The 15,384-nt window shown below is 36.8% G+C and overlaps 1 protein-coding gene across 2 annotated transcripts in view; it reads right to left on the bottom strand.

Annotated features, from left to right (window-relative positions):
- The window catches only part of SPRED1 (sprouty related EVH1 domain containing 1), an 82,685-nt gene that overhangs the window by 42,920 nt on the left and 24,381 nt on the right, over positions 1-15,384 (bottom strand). The window lies entirely within an intron of this gene.

Genomic DNA, 15,384 nt, shown 5'->3' with positions numbered 1-15,384 from the left:
ATCAGGGACTACTACTAACACTTCCTTGATTCTCATGCAGATTGAGAACAGGAAGATTTTTAAAAATTTTAATAATGTAAAGTAAAAAAAGGTTTTTTAATATTATGAGTAGGGTAAGAGACGAGTTCCTATCCCCCCTCTGTAGAACTCCTTGGTGCCTGTACAGTTAATTAAACAAGCAGATAAATTAATATATAATGTGCTTGCTCAAAAGTCACATTGTTTGAACTAAACAGCCTTATAAATTTTAACAATCAATCAATCAATTGGCAGAATCTCTTAGCCAAATGTTCTTTCATTTCATCTGCTCTGTGAGCTTGGCTAAGCAAGGCAAGCCATCAATAATGAGCAAGTTGATTAAATGCATAGGACAAAATCAATACCTATCTAGCTTGTGTACCGTCTACTCGATCCCAAAGACCTTGAGCAATTTACACAAATCAAACAACAAAGCCAACTCCTCCACAAACAAGTGGAGCATGGAAGCAATATGAAATATTGCCCCTTCTTCTTTGGCTAGTAACTGAGGTCATGACCTCTTTCTATTATCTCCTATCTGTTGCAACATTATCTTTTTCTGTAAGGGAGATACAGGATAATCTTAATTTTTTTTGTCTTCTTTCTTACACCTCATTCTTTCACTTTCTCTACATTACTTACTTTCAATCTCCACACCTTGATTTCTCAGGTTGTAAAGACCATCTTTATACTTGTTACATATAAGGTGGGTTATAAACAGTCTATTTTTCTAAGCAACTAAAGTAGAATAAATGCTTCTTGAGGATATTTTTAATTTTCCAAATTATTTATTACTATCATAAACACAGTTATATCCAAATGTTTGGGCACCCTGGACAAAACATATTCTTCAGTGAATCTCAAGTGAACATACAATATTCACATGGTTAAAATTATGCCCCACATTTTTCTGTAAATTTGAATCCACACTATTTATATGCATTTATTCAGATAAAAAAACAGATATAACTTGCAAGTTCTGACACCCTCTTCCATCAGCCAAGCTTGCAGGAAGTTGTACTTCAGAGACATCTGAAAATTTACTAGTTCTTATTCATTTTAATAATAATGATCAGCAAATCAATATATGTAGCTTTATTGTCAAACATGCAGAATGACATGGATCTAGATATTAAAGTTCAGCTTGAATGGGAAAGATCCAGAGTAACACTGGAACATTTTTTTATTTATCAATCACTTTTACAGATAATATTTTCTTTTCTCTATTATTTCGTTGCACTGTGTCAGACTGGAAAGTGTTAAAATTAAAGATCAAAACCAGACATCATCATCACCAGGACCACCATTTCTTGGATGCCACTGCTGAAATGGGAAAACAAGACAATGGAACAATACTTATTAAACTGAGATGAATGCTATTTGTAATAAAACTGTGATTTTTTTTAAAAAACCCTAAATTAATGGGAGTGAAGTCTAACAGAAAAAAAATTGAAATTTGTTAAAACTGAGGTTTGTTAAATGGAGTTTACTGTATTTTTCTCACAGTCTTACCAATTTGACTAATTCTTACAGCAGACTTTTCCACCTGCTACTAAGTTATCTTGCTTTTTTATGGGTAATAGATATCAAAGACCAAGGACAAATCATTGTATCTTTATTACATTCTGTTTGGCCAAAACCAGAAGTAGGGATATACAGGTCAGAATTCTCAAACCAAGTCAGAAGACAAGTCCAACAACTTGTCAGGTTTTAAGAAAGACGTGTCCCAAAATATTATACAATGTAAGAATAAACATTCTCTGGGGATATGGACTTATTTGATAGCAAAATTCTACTCAGCAGGGGCACCTTCTTCTAAAGCTGACTGCTGTACTATAAGTAAAGTCCAAGCAGCTTTAATACTAGACTTTCACACTGTGGTTAGATTGTGATTTTCATGCTTCATGTACTTAAATCTAATGTGTGAACCCTGGCATGCACCTGACCGTGCCGTGAAATTCCTGGCTTTCTGCAATGACTTGATTATTCATTCGTTTGTTTCACTTCTTTATGCTCCATACATGTATAGGACATAGAAAAATTCACCAGCAACATCTTCAGTGTGGTTGCCTTATTTCAGCAATTGTTCCCCAGGTCTCCTATAATGCGTATTCACATGACACTAATTAAACTGCCTCCTCCCTTCCTGTCTCATTTATAATCCCCATTAACTGCTCAACCCATGATATCAGAAAATGTAGTCACCCAAAGCTGAGCTCATCAAGAAATATTGTGTAATAATATCTGCATAAAGGAGATTGAAGGGATTAAAAACAAGCACCCCTGCTAAAATATTTTAATCTCCCTCTCTTTTGAATAGAAGATGTGAAAATCAGCATATATTACACTTATTCATTAATTCTTCATTTGGAGTTTAGAAGGATTGAGACAGAAGTGATTTTTTTTAAAAACACCCAGTTGTCTCAAAATTAAAATAGGGGCACTCCTAGTTATAACTCCTAGTTATGCAAACATTTAATGTTATTTCCTTGGGCAATTTAGATAAATGAGAATGTATTTTGTATTTAAGAGTCAAGGAAGTATAAGGGTAATCAGATATCTAGATCACACCTACCTTTCTATCTTTATGTCTGTTTACAGAGTCCAAGTCACTCTTTTTATGAACGTCCCACACACCAGGAAATACACACTACATCAAACAGTTCAAAGTAAACTTTCAAATACTAGAAAGTTCATTATGAACAGATTATATTGTCAATTTCAGCTTTACAATGACTCCAATGACTCCATATTAAAATAGGTTAACCATAACTCAAATGTAGATGTCCTATGAAGGATGAGGAACTTGTGGTCTATGCTACTGGCAGTCAATACCTATAAGCACCACCATCAAATGTGATTCAGTAGCAACTGTTCAACAATTTTTCTTCAAGCCTTCTACTCATATTTTTTTATAATTCATACAGTAGCATGCTTTATATGCAAAAGATTTCAGATTCAATTCTAAAACAGAGCTTTGTTTGCAGCCCTGGGGACATCATAGAGCTAGAACGATCAGTTTCCTAGGTTCATATATATTTAGATGTACATACAGTACACCACAAATCTGAATGGCTACCTTAACATCTGAGAAATTGTTTTCTTCTAACAATTCTCCCATGCAAAAATCTTGTGGACTTGTGACACATACCACCAGCATCCACTAAAAGGGGTCTGTCCAAGAGAGGTCTAAGTGAGGTTTTCTTGATCTTTAAGCTGATGATCCAAAAATATAACTCTAAATTAACTACTTGGTACTTAAAGGAAAGAAAGACAATGGCATCTAAAAATATTTCACTGTTCTCAAATTTGAATATTATTGGAAATTACTGGAAATCTGAAGAGAGGTTTCAAATATGCTATACATGCAAAGTTATCTAAGAATATATTACTAGGATAGTTGATTTCTGCAAGAAGAATGAGGAAAAAGTCTAAAAGCAAGAACAGAAAGGTTCTTAGCTGGCTACAAGAAACATTAAATAACAACCATATACTTGTATACCTAGAAGTAAGCTTTTATGCATTTGATGAGGCTAATTTTGAGCAAACAATTCTAGCACAGTATAATTGTACCCGGGGTAAAATGAGATGTACTGATATTTTGCCATGCAAAAAAGTATCTATTCCCCTTATGCAATAAAGAATTATAAATAATTGTATTGATACCAGTAAAATTTGGCACCCAAATTGCAGTTTCAACATTGTAATGTTTTCTTTGATATTTTGGAGAAATAAATACATCAAACCTCTGTAAATCTTAACAAATTTTATACACCAAAACAAGTGAGGAAAAACATTGGCCCTCTCCCTGTTGTAATGTTCTTGTTGCTGCAAATGCTCTGGGCCCTCTGAAACCAGCAGAATACAGAATTGGAAGGGTTAGAGTTTATATAACGAATATTGTCCCATCCCCCTCCCCAAACTCAATGAGGCTTCCCACTAACTTGAAGTTGAATGCCTATGATGTAATATATTTCAAAAGCACTAAAGAGTGCTGTGTGCTGCAAAAGGAACACAGGCATAACAAAGCTAAAGAACTTTTTCAGAGCAGGCATGGCATGCTAAACACTCTTGTTCTTGCCAGGGAATGAGCTGGTAACAAGGCTTTCAAGTTCTTCAATTGCTTGGAATGAGAGTAGTATGAAAGATATATAAAGGATAAGAAGGTATATACCAGTATAAGTGGAGTGTATATCTCCACCCAACATGATGTATACTCCATTTTGATGTAATTTCTATTGTGCCCATTTCTAACCAAAAACATAACATTGAATTTTTGTTATCTGAACATCATTTATTAAAATTGAATCAATTCAAGTACTATTTGAAACTTTACTATGATTCTAAACAGAACTGGTTATTTGGTTATTATGAACTGCTGTTCTTGGGAGTGGGCTATGTATAAGTAAAGAAATATTTTCTGAAAAATTTAGGAAACAATTTTAGAGTTACTGATTATTGTTTTGCTGCTAGTTTGCAGCAATAAGTTGACTTTGGGAGGTACTTGGATCGGGACCATCTGTAAATTCTACAACAAAATAGTAGGCAAAAAAGTTTAATAAAAATGTTTATAGAAGACAGTGATGGTGACAAAATTTTAGAAGATATTTCCATAATGCTAACAAGAAAATGGCAAGAAATCAGAATTTGAGTTTGACTCAAGGCATTCTCTACTGTATTATTATTATTATCCACATTAGTATCGTTATTATTTTACTGCATATTTTTACATATTTCCATCCAAGTCCAGGAAACCAAGGTTGAATGAGCAGATAGAAATATAAATAATTGTATGTGGTTACTTTCTCTGCTTTCCAGGCCTGCCATTTTAACTTTCACTAATTGTTATTCCACCCTTTTTTCCTATTTAAGGATGTATATCATGTCAATTGTGTTTTTTGTGGTTAAATTCATTTTATACTTTATTAGGCATTCCATGGAAAAGAGGAAGTGCAAATCAACTGTTATTATTCCATTCATTCTCTCTAAGCCAGAGTGAGGATTTCATTATTTATACAGGAAAATGGTTGACAATAACAACCAAGCATAGAAAAGTATTTTTTCAGTATTTATTGTACAAGGAAAAATACTAAGTATATGATTAAAGAATACATATGACTTAAGAGAAGTGGGAAAGGGCTCAACTATTTCCCCACCCATATATTTGTATGATGAATACTTTAAAATGCGCAGCTTATCCTTATAGCAGGGGTGTCAAACTCAATTCCATTGAGGGCCGCATCAGCATTGTGGTTGCCCTCGGGGGGCTGGGTGGGTATGGCCAGGGTGGGCGTGGCCTACTGGGTGGGCATGGCTAGAGTGCGTATGGCCTACTGGGTGGGCATGGCCAGCCCTACATCGTTCGCATCAAGGGTGCCTATGGGGGCCTGGGCAGGAGTGGGACAGATCTGAGGGTCTCTGGCAGAAGGAGGGTCTCTGGGCCAGGGCCAAGGCAGTGAGGGCCATTTCCACACTGTTTCCAGGATGGCTTCGTGGGCCACATGAAATCACTTCGCAGGCCGGATCCGGTTCCCGGGCCTTGTGTTTGACATGTCTGCCTTATAGCTTCAGTCATCTACAATTTTCAACAGGGTATTGCATGTATTTTTATTCTGATCCACCCAATAGGCTGGTGCATGCTAAACCATTTTTTTTCACTGATGGTATCAAAAGAAATTCAGGTGCACTTCTAACCTTAATTATTACATACCTTGCTATGCAAAGGAAAAAGCCTGTCTGAAAAATGGAGGAATTCAATTAGAAATTGTCTCTTTTGTGTGAAGATGCACCACAATATATATGATAAATGCATAAATGACACAGGGCATATAAATTTATTTATTTAGCGTATGGCATCTGCAGAGGTCATGCAATCACTGATATAAATTATACACTTATGTTACATTTACTTCTAAATTCATCCAGTTTAATGCACTTTAGAATATATAAAGCAGTACTATTTGATAATGGTGCTGGTTTGTGGTCTCTGGCTCATCTTTGACACACATTGGCACTATAATTTATCTGCATTTTGCTAATTCCTGGTCTGTTTTCTTCCTGAGAACGGAAATAGTGTATACTTATGAAAATAAATGTAGAAACCAACACAATATATCCTGAAATCCTTTTGCCACTATATATGAAGCATTGCAGAACTGTGTAATATTTTATTAAACAACATATCATGCAAGAAAGTAAATTCAGTATAGAGGTACCAGAATATTGCACTCAAAACACATTTATGTGAATGAATTTAAGATCCACATCCCACACCAGATAACTAAATCTTATTTTCTATGAAATTTAAACAACATGGTCTAAGAACTGGAATCCCAATCTACTGAATGATTTCCATTCTTTTGTTTAATTGGATTTTCAATTTGCTCACTTAGCCTATTTACTCTCCAAGAAATCTAGGACCTACTAAAAAATAGTGTCTTCTCCTCCTCCCAGTTGAATTACAGCAAGCCATCCTAAAAGACGACATTAACTGATATTCCTGAAAATCACTAATTGGAGTTTCATCCTATTTATTTATAAAATGTCCGCATAAAAAACCTAGTACTTTGCTTACAGTTTGCCCACTGTTTGAGAAGAACTGTGATAATAAAGAGTACTCTACAAAGATAGAGAGGTGTAGATGAGAGATAAGTAATAGTTTCATGTCTGACCAAGCTCACTTTAGTAGTCATTTCAGAAGCAGTCAAATCCAAACACCCTATAATATGATTGCATGCTCTCAAAATTCAAAAATGGTTCTTGGTCTGAGAGATCTACTTTTGTTCTTATTTAGAGAATAAATTAACTATCACTGAGACTGTCTTTGTAGAGATCTCTGGAAATATATTTGAAAATATGGTATAAGCAATGTGTATCCTAGTGAATTCCAAGAGCTTTTTGATCTTTTAAACTTCTGAATCTTGAACCAGGCTACTTCAAGGAAAGCCTTCATATGCAACAATGTTTATTGTATAGTGTTGAAAAACACAGATGAGTGAAGAAGTTATGAGAAAAGGAACAACTATTCTTTCCACTCATATAATCTATATTTTAAAATGTGTTTCACCAAACGTATGGAATACGAATAACTATATGGAATCGTAAATGAAAAGAGCCATCAAATCCATCCCTATACTCCATACACAAATCCAACTAAAAAAGCATCTACAACAGATAGTAGTCCGGTAATCACTCAAAATACATTCCATGAATGGGAACTCACCATCTTTTAAGATGGTTCCATTACTGTCCTGCTCTTAATGATACTTTTATTCTAAATCACGAAGTGAAAATGTTTGTTCTTTATCTTTGGCTTTTGCAATGGCAAAGAACAGGGTTTCATATTTTTGTGTGTGATGCCATGTAAATGATTAGAAAACTGCTAGAATAGTCCCCTCAGTGTTCTCCTCCTAAGTCTAAGCACTCCCTTTTCCATTAATTTCATCACAGGAATTAATTTCTAATCTCCAAATCACCCTTGTTGTCTAGTTCCAACCCTGTTTCAGTTTGTCTAAATCATATTTAAGTTCTGATGATGGACACACTATTTGAGGTGAAGTGTGATCACTGTAAAATAAAGTGAAACAATTTCTTACTCTAACTTAAATACTATACTTCTAAATTTACCTTTTTAAGCCATATTCACTGAGATTCATATTATTCATAATTAACTATCATCTCAAAATCTCTTTCATGAGAACTAATACTAAGCCAAATAAACCCATCTGGTTTCTTTTTCTTAAGTAACTTTATATTCCTCTCTTATTAAATTTCATTCTGTTATTTTCACTCTATTTCTCCTTAACGAATTTTATGCTATCATTTAAGCCATACCATCCCAAATTGTCTCAGTTTATAATGCCCTTAGTATCTCTGTAATTATTTTCATTGTACCCCCTAGGCTAGTAGTCCATGCAGTGTCGAACAAATGTCAAGGTCAGCCACGTTTCCTTCCAAAATTTAAAATATCCTGAACTACCCATCTGAGTTGGTTGCAGAACCCCAGCATAGACTTTGCAAGCTATTAGCTATCATACCCATTCTTATGTCATTTGCAGTCTAATGATCATTTTCTCCATTTCCCTGTGAAAATCAATATCTATAGTCCTGCAGTCATTTTAAAACAGCAATAATGCATGAGTCATGGCCTTTAATGAAATAATTGTTTCTTCCATAATCTGGGAAGAAGCAAAGTAAGGAAAATTGTGGCTGACTAAAGATTGCTGAACTGTAATTCCTACCATCATTCATTCCTGCTCTTGCTGTTTGGAGTTGCCGAGAACTATAATTCAGCAACAGCTGGCAAGCTATATTTCCCTCCTCTGGGTCTATCCCCCCACTGGGTCTACAATAAACCAAAGCTGAGCTTTTAAGTGGAGGTACCATATGGAAATCACTATCTATATAAGTTCATTCTACCTCTTTGCTGATTTTTAAACATTAAGCAAAAGTTAATGTTAAAATAGATGTTTCTAGTAGAGCTATGCAATGCTTTAAAAATACAGTATTTCAGAACTCTTTAAAACAACTATATCTTTTCTAGAGATCATGAGGTTGCCATGAGATTTGCAGCTGTCCTAAAGTTTCTATTTATTTATTCTGCTACACTCCAAATAATGTAAGCAGAACTGAAATACACCAAACTAATAAAAAAAACCTTCAATCCCATATTTGAAGCTCAGAATTCAAAATTATTTATGCTTTCAAGCACTTTGGAACTGAATTTGAAGCACTGATTGTAAATTGTGTAGATTTTAATATATATTTAAATAACTAAAACACAGCAATGGATCTGTGTTATGAAAGGGAGGTGAATAGGATATTGGGAAAGTAATTAGGGACCCAATTTGCACAGGTAATCCCTGAGTTACAAGCGTTCTCTGAGCGAACGTTCAAAATTATGCGATAAGCGCCCCCTAATGTTTACAAAAAAGTCCCAAAATTATGAATGTTGCCGCACCATGGCAGTCGTTCGCCCTTACGAGCGACTGCAGTGGCACTGCAACATTCACCCTTGCTATTCCCTTCCCCCCCCTCTGGTTCTCCCTAGGCACTAAGTCTATGGATACTCACATTATGCCAATCGAGAGATCCTTCGCTTTCTTGGCTGTTTTTGCTGCTTTGTTTGGTGCGTTTGGAGAGAATGGAGGCCTAAAATAACGCAAGATCATGCAAGATCAGTGGGGAGATGATTTCACGTAATCTCATGGTAGTTTAGGCTCTATTCTTTGCAAAAGATAACGGAACAGAAGCCAGGGGAGAACAGACTTCTGGAGGCACGCAAAAGCCTCCTGCAGCCCCCATTCTGGGCCTCCGAGGCTTGGAGGAGGCCTCTGAGGCCCAGAATGGACCTTTGGAAGCATGTGACTGAAGCATTCCCTGGTGTCATTTCCAGGCATCAGAGGCCTTTTCTGGGTTGCTGCCGCCCAGAAAGGATGCCGGGGGACACTTCAGCTGGGCTCCAAAGGGCTGTTCTGGGCCTCGGAGACCTCCACCAGGCCTCCAAGGCCTTGAATGGAGGGCATGGGTGGCGGTCATGTGCTTCCAGAAGTCCATCCTGGGCCTCGGAGGCCTCCCTACAAATCCTCGAGTACCGAATGGAATGGGCAGGCGCCATTACATTTGTAACTTGAGGACTACCTGTACAATTTAAGCTTTTATGGGGATTATTTATTTATAAATAATCTAAAGGGTTAGGGATATAGAAATCATTTGAAGGCAATGTTTTTTAGCTAAAATAATAGCAAAATAGGTGATTCAAAACCATTTCACAATGGTCATTTGCCTAAGGTTTCTGAAATGAAATGACTTGTATTACATGCAAGAGAAAAAAAGTTTTCCGTTTGTAGATGGAATATAATACATCCAGTCACTTTGTTTAGAAAAAAATGAGAAAATGAATTAATCACAGAAATATACAAAACATACTAATGCATTAGATTTATGAAATTATGAATAATTTAATCCCACTTCATTTCTAGCAGTTTAAAAGATACTATGTGAAAACTGGTTCAAAGCCACTGTAGCTGAATTCATGTCTAAGGCAGAACTTTTCATGGTCTCCAGATTTCTAGCTGGATACCTTAACTGCTGTATCAAAGTAGCTCTCTTTGGTTCACTACTCAATGTTGTTGTTGTTGTTAGTTGCGAAGTCGTGTCCGACCCATCACGACCCCATGGACAATGTTCCTCCAGGCCTTCCTGTCCTCTACCATCTTCTGGAGTCCATTTAAGCTCACACCTACTGCTTCAGTGACTCCATCCAGCCACCTCATTCTCTGTCGTCCCCTTCTTCTATTGCCCTCAACCTTTCCCAGCATTAGGCTCTTCTCCAGTGAGTCCTTCCTTCTCATTAGGTGGCCAAAGTATTTGAGTTTCAACTTCAGGATCTGGCCTTCTAAAGAGCAGTCAGGGTTGATCTCCTCTAGGACTGACCGGTTTGATCGCCTTGCAGTCCTAGGGACTCAATAGAAATATCTAAAAAACTGCTCTCTAGGATTCAAAGAAGGAAGAAAACTCTACCAGCAGACATATCAACAGAAAATCTGGGAGACAACTTTCACAATTCATTATATATAAAAGTGGATTATACAAAGGGAAGGTGACACACTTTTAGCTGTAGAACAAATGATCACATACAGGGAACATAGGTAGTCATATATTCCAACATTCCAATACATTCTATGGAATTTATTGATATTCCAAATTGAATTAAAATACTGCATCAACAGATTCTAAAGGGCTATAAAGCCATTTCTGGTAACCATCCCACAGAACATTTCAGGTGGGGGGAAATGATTGGACACATATATAATCATTGTATATAAACAGTCTGGTTATGTACAATAGGTTAAGGAAAATTCCTTCCTGCCAATAAAGATGAGTGTCATTTTATTTTGAAATTGACTTCTTGGTTCATGTTATTCCAGCACCTCAGGTATCCATCATGGACAAGTCTACTAAGTTCTCAAACTACATTTCAAAAGTATACACTTAGTTTGCATAGAATAAGATAGTTCTTGAACTATTTTACTCCTACATTAGCCAAAGATAGCCTCTCTTCAATCTGAGGTCATGCAAAAGGCCAAGATAGATCCCCCTTCTGGTAGTTTCTTCTGAAAATACTTGCATAAGAAATAGTTTTACAAACATGGATCTAAATAATTATAATATAGATCACTTCAAAGGTACATTGTGTATGTTTTCTTACTTATGAGTAGCAGTTTCTAGTTCTAAATTCCTTTCAGAATGGTTTGATAACCTAGGAATTATTCAAAGAATAAATACCTTGTGATCAATCGTAGGACCTCTATCAGAGACAAATCACATAATTTATCCTACCATGTCCCCACAATTACATTATAATGCCCCATGTATCTTTAACCCAATAAAGAATGCTTGATTAAAACTAAAATGTTACAGATACAGCTGTAGTAGCAATTAGCTAAAGTGTTCTATTTCAATGGTTTCTCATGTTCACAAGTTTATTTGTCAGATGGCAAGAATACATTCTAATCTGGGAATGCATAAGAATTGGAGCATACAGGAGTTCTTAGAAGAGTGAAAATGTTTAACTATACCTTTAAACTTTGAAATCTCAAAGTAGAATTGATAAAACAGTGAGTAAAGGTGAATTTAATCATAGAGAATATAGCCTTTGATCCTTGGACAACAGGAAAAGCATAAGGAGGAGCACATTGTAAGAACAGATGCCTATCTGCACTACTTATAACCTAAATCATAGCTTTCATAGTCTATAGCAGGGGTCAGCAACCTGAAACAGTGAAAGAGCCACTCGGAACCAGTTCCCTCACAAAAGGAAAAACTGGGAGCCGCAAAAAATGTGTGCGTGTGCACGTACATGCACGCATGTGCAGAACAGGGTTTGACTGAATAGTGGAGACAAGGCAGGATATGCACCTACCCTGCATATTTGAATTGATTGGTTGAACTTTTTTAGTCCCTTTTTTGGGGGGACTGCACATGGCAGAGGACTGGGAGCCGCAGGAGACGGCTGAAAGAGCCACATGCGGCTCCGGAGCCGCGGGTTGCAGACCTGTGGTCTATAGCATAAATTTATACGGTCACAGTCTAACAGTGTTGCTGTTTTCTCAAATGCATTACATGCTATATTAGAGATAAGCAATGCAAAGTTCTTGGACCAAATGTAGCCTTTATATGTATAACTTACTCAAGCAATAGTCAACCAAATATTACTTCTTTTTTTTTCTAACACTATCTGAAAACCATGACCAAGAGGTCTATTCTTTGATAGAAGTATCTCAGCAACCCTCATGTGAACCCTGTTCTCCTGTTTGCTCGCAAACTAAGAAAACCCACTCATCTAAAAGATAACAGGATGAATCATATTGTTACATAACATTTTTAGAATTTTCCTACATTATTGAAATGTTAGGCTTTTGCACCCAACATGAGAAGAGTTCATTTTGCTTCTACCAGGTTCACCTGTACTAAACACGAAATTGCGTTTTTTTCTATTCGCCTAGTCCAGACATGTCAAACACAAGGCCCGGGGGCCGGATCCAGCCCGCGAAGTGGTTTCATGTGGCCCGCAAAGCCATCCTGGAAACAGTGAGGGAACAGCCCCCACTGCCTTGGCCCTGGCCCAGAGACCCTCAGATCTGTCCCACTCCTGCCCACGCCCTCATAGGCACCCTTGATGCGAACGATGTAGAGCTGGCCACACCCACCCAGTAGGCCATACGCATTCTAGCCACGCCCACCCAGTAGACCACACCCACCCAGGCCATACCCACCCGGCCCCCTGAGGGGCCACCGCAATGCTGATGCGGCCCTCAATGAAATTGAGTTTGACACCCCTGGCCTAATCTCTTATCTGTTACTATAAAATACTATTCATTTTCCCTATAGCTAACAAAGGAATAACTAGTCCCATGAAGATATATGGAACATAATTTCTCTAGCTTTTCATGCGCTCAACTGTAAAATTTGGCAAATATAGTGCATTATCCAAGTTTTCTCTGTTGTTATCCCTCCTTTTGTTATTTTTATAAATAATGCAAGGCAGTGAACATTTTCCTTCTCCTATTTTCCCCCGTAACAGCAACCCTGTAAGTTAGGTTGGGCTGAGAAATAATCACTGGCCCAAAGTCACCCAACAGGCTTTCATGGCTAAAGAACTTGCAGGTTCCTGGTTTCTAGCCTGGTGCCTCAACTACTAGACCAGGGTTCCTCAACCTTGGCAACTTTTAAGACTTGTGGATTTCAACTCCCAGAATTCCTCAGCCAGCAAAGCTAGACCCCTGTACTAGACCAAACTACCTCTCATGTTATGGTCTGATATAAAGTATTCATGCATGTTAGTACAATTTCAAACTATTCTGGGTATATGTTTCAGTAAGCATCCTGATCCTATTGATCAATAAAAATCACACTACATTCTAATTACTGGTGCCACTACCACAATTTCAGCCTCTACAACACATACCTCTGGAAGTTTTCTTCTAATGGGGATATCATCTCAAGATAATTTTTCCTGAAAATGCTCTTGCTATGTTTCTATTATGACCTTCGGTTTAGGAAACAAAATAGGAAAATGTACCTATCCAAATTCTGCCCAAGTTGCCATTTCCTAATGGTAGCTTAGGTAGGTGCAAAAGATTGCTTCTAATTCACCAGAGAATTAGACTGCATTCTATATCGGCAACCCACGCAAGCTGACTAATGGAGTTATATTTGTCTCATAAAATATGCTGGCTGTGGAATATAATGGCTGCAAAATGAAGCATGAACAGCAGAACCTGTAAGTGAAAATAGGGAAAAAAAATTCTGTTTAGCAGCCTCACTGTCCACCCTGACAGACTGCTTCACCCAGAGAGTTCCTTCAGTGAGCCTAGATCTATTCTAATAAACTCTAGAACTAATTAAATGTTACTGAAAAGAGGACAATCTATAGAAAAACAAGCAGATAAAAAGTGTTTAAATTTTGTTCAAATTTCATCTTCAAACATCATGGTAAATGAAGATTTAAACATATATTTATATATCAGTTTGTCCTTATAATGCATTATATTGACAAAAGCTTCCCTTTTAAGTCTTTCTAAAGAGTTCTTATACCAAATCCTAAAATGAAAGCATCTCTCCTAATCCCATAGCTGCTTTGAATTTTAAATCAAATGTTATGTAATCCTAAATATACTTACAAGTGAGTAGGTCCTACCAAATATAGATTTTGATTTAGTTCAACATAGCTAGGTTTGCACTACCAAAATACATTTATTAAATCAATAAAGTAACATATTCATAGATATACATTTTTAAAAAATAAAACAATCAGACTACCTCAAGCAAAGCTGCATAAGACCCAGAAGCAATATGAGAAGTGTGGAGCAATCAGCTTTCAAAGGAAAAGAAGAAACACTTCTGACAATCACAATAGTCCACAAATTCTCTTTTTTTGCATTATAGTGCAGAAATAAAATAAAGAAATAAAGTAAATAAAGTAACAAAAACAGAACAGAAATAAAGTAAAATTCAGCTTCAGGGGCAGGGAAACCTTTGAGAGCAATTTTCTAAAAACAAAACAAAACACCCCTTTCAACTGTATCGAAAATCTTCTATATCAGAGCCATGTGAGAATAAGCTTAATGATTTTCCAGCGATGTTGTACAATCACTGCCCTCAAAGTGTACAACCTAGCCACTGCACACATATCTGTGGCAAGTGGCTTGTTCAGGTGCTACCCACAAAGAAGCCAAATGGCAGGCTTTGCCAGGAAGCAAAGGCAAGGGAGTTTTGACAAATCTTGGCATTCCTAACTGAAATTGAGTCTAGATCAGGGCCTGAGTCCCAACACTTTTGGGAAGTCAACTGACAATCTTAGACGGTACTCAGGTATGGTAGACTAAAAGTCTCCAGCTAACTCCACATCAAAGAATTCCTTTAAAGTTTCCCCACTGAAGCAGCCACTAGACTACACTTCTCCATCACAGAATCTTTTGCTAGTTCTTAGAGCCAAAAGTATATATATTCAAGTAGAATTCACTTATAGGTGCTGTTCCCTAGTAGGGCTTTTTTAGCCACACAATCTGGAGTATTATTTCTTATTGAATACTGTAATCCTAAACCAACTACAGTATTTGATACGAGCAGGAGGGTTGACTCAATTGCTTCAACAGTCCCTTTACAATGCTAGGCTTTTATTTGTATAGGGAATGCCATGTGCTCAGGAACACATAGCAAAGAGCACATTTCATCCACTTCAGCTTATGTTCATAAATGGGAGTTTAATGCCTGTGAATGTTATAAAATACTAAGCAGTATATTTATGTGTCAGCTAAATAATAATGAAGCTGATGTTCTAGGTCAGACCCTACCTCAGGACTG

The sequence above is a fragment of the Vipera berus genome (genome assembly GCF_964194415.1).
Source record: "Vipera berus genome assembly, chromosome: 1".
NCBI lineage: Eukaryota > Metazoa > Chordata > Lepidosauria > Squamata > Viperidae > Vipera > Vipera berus.
This window is presented reverse-complemented; position numbering and strand designations above follow the sequence as displayed.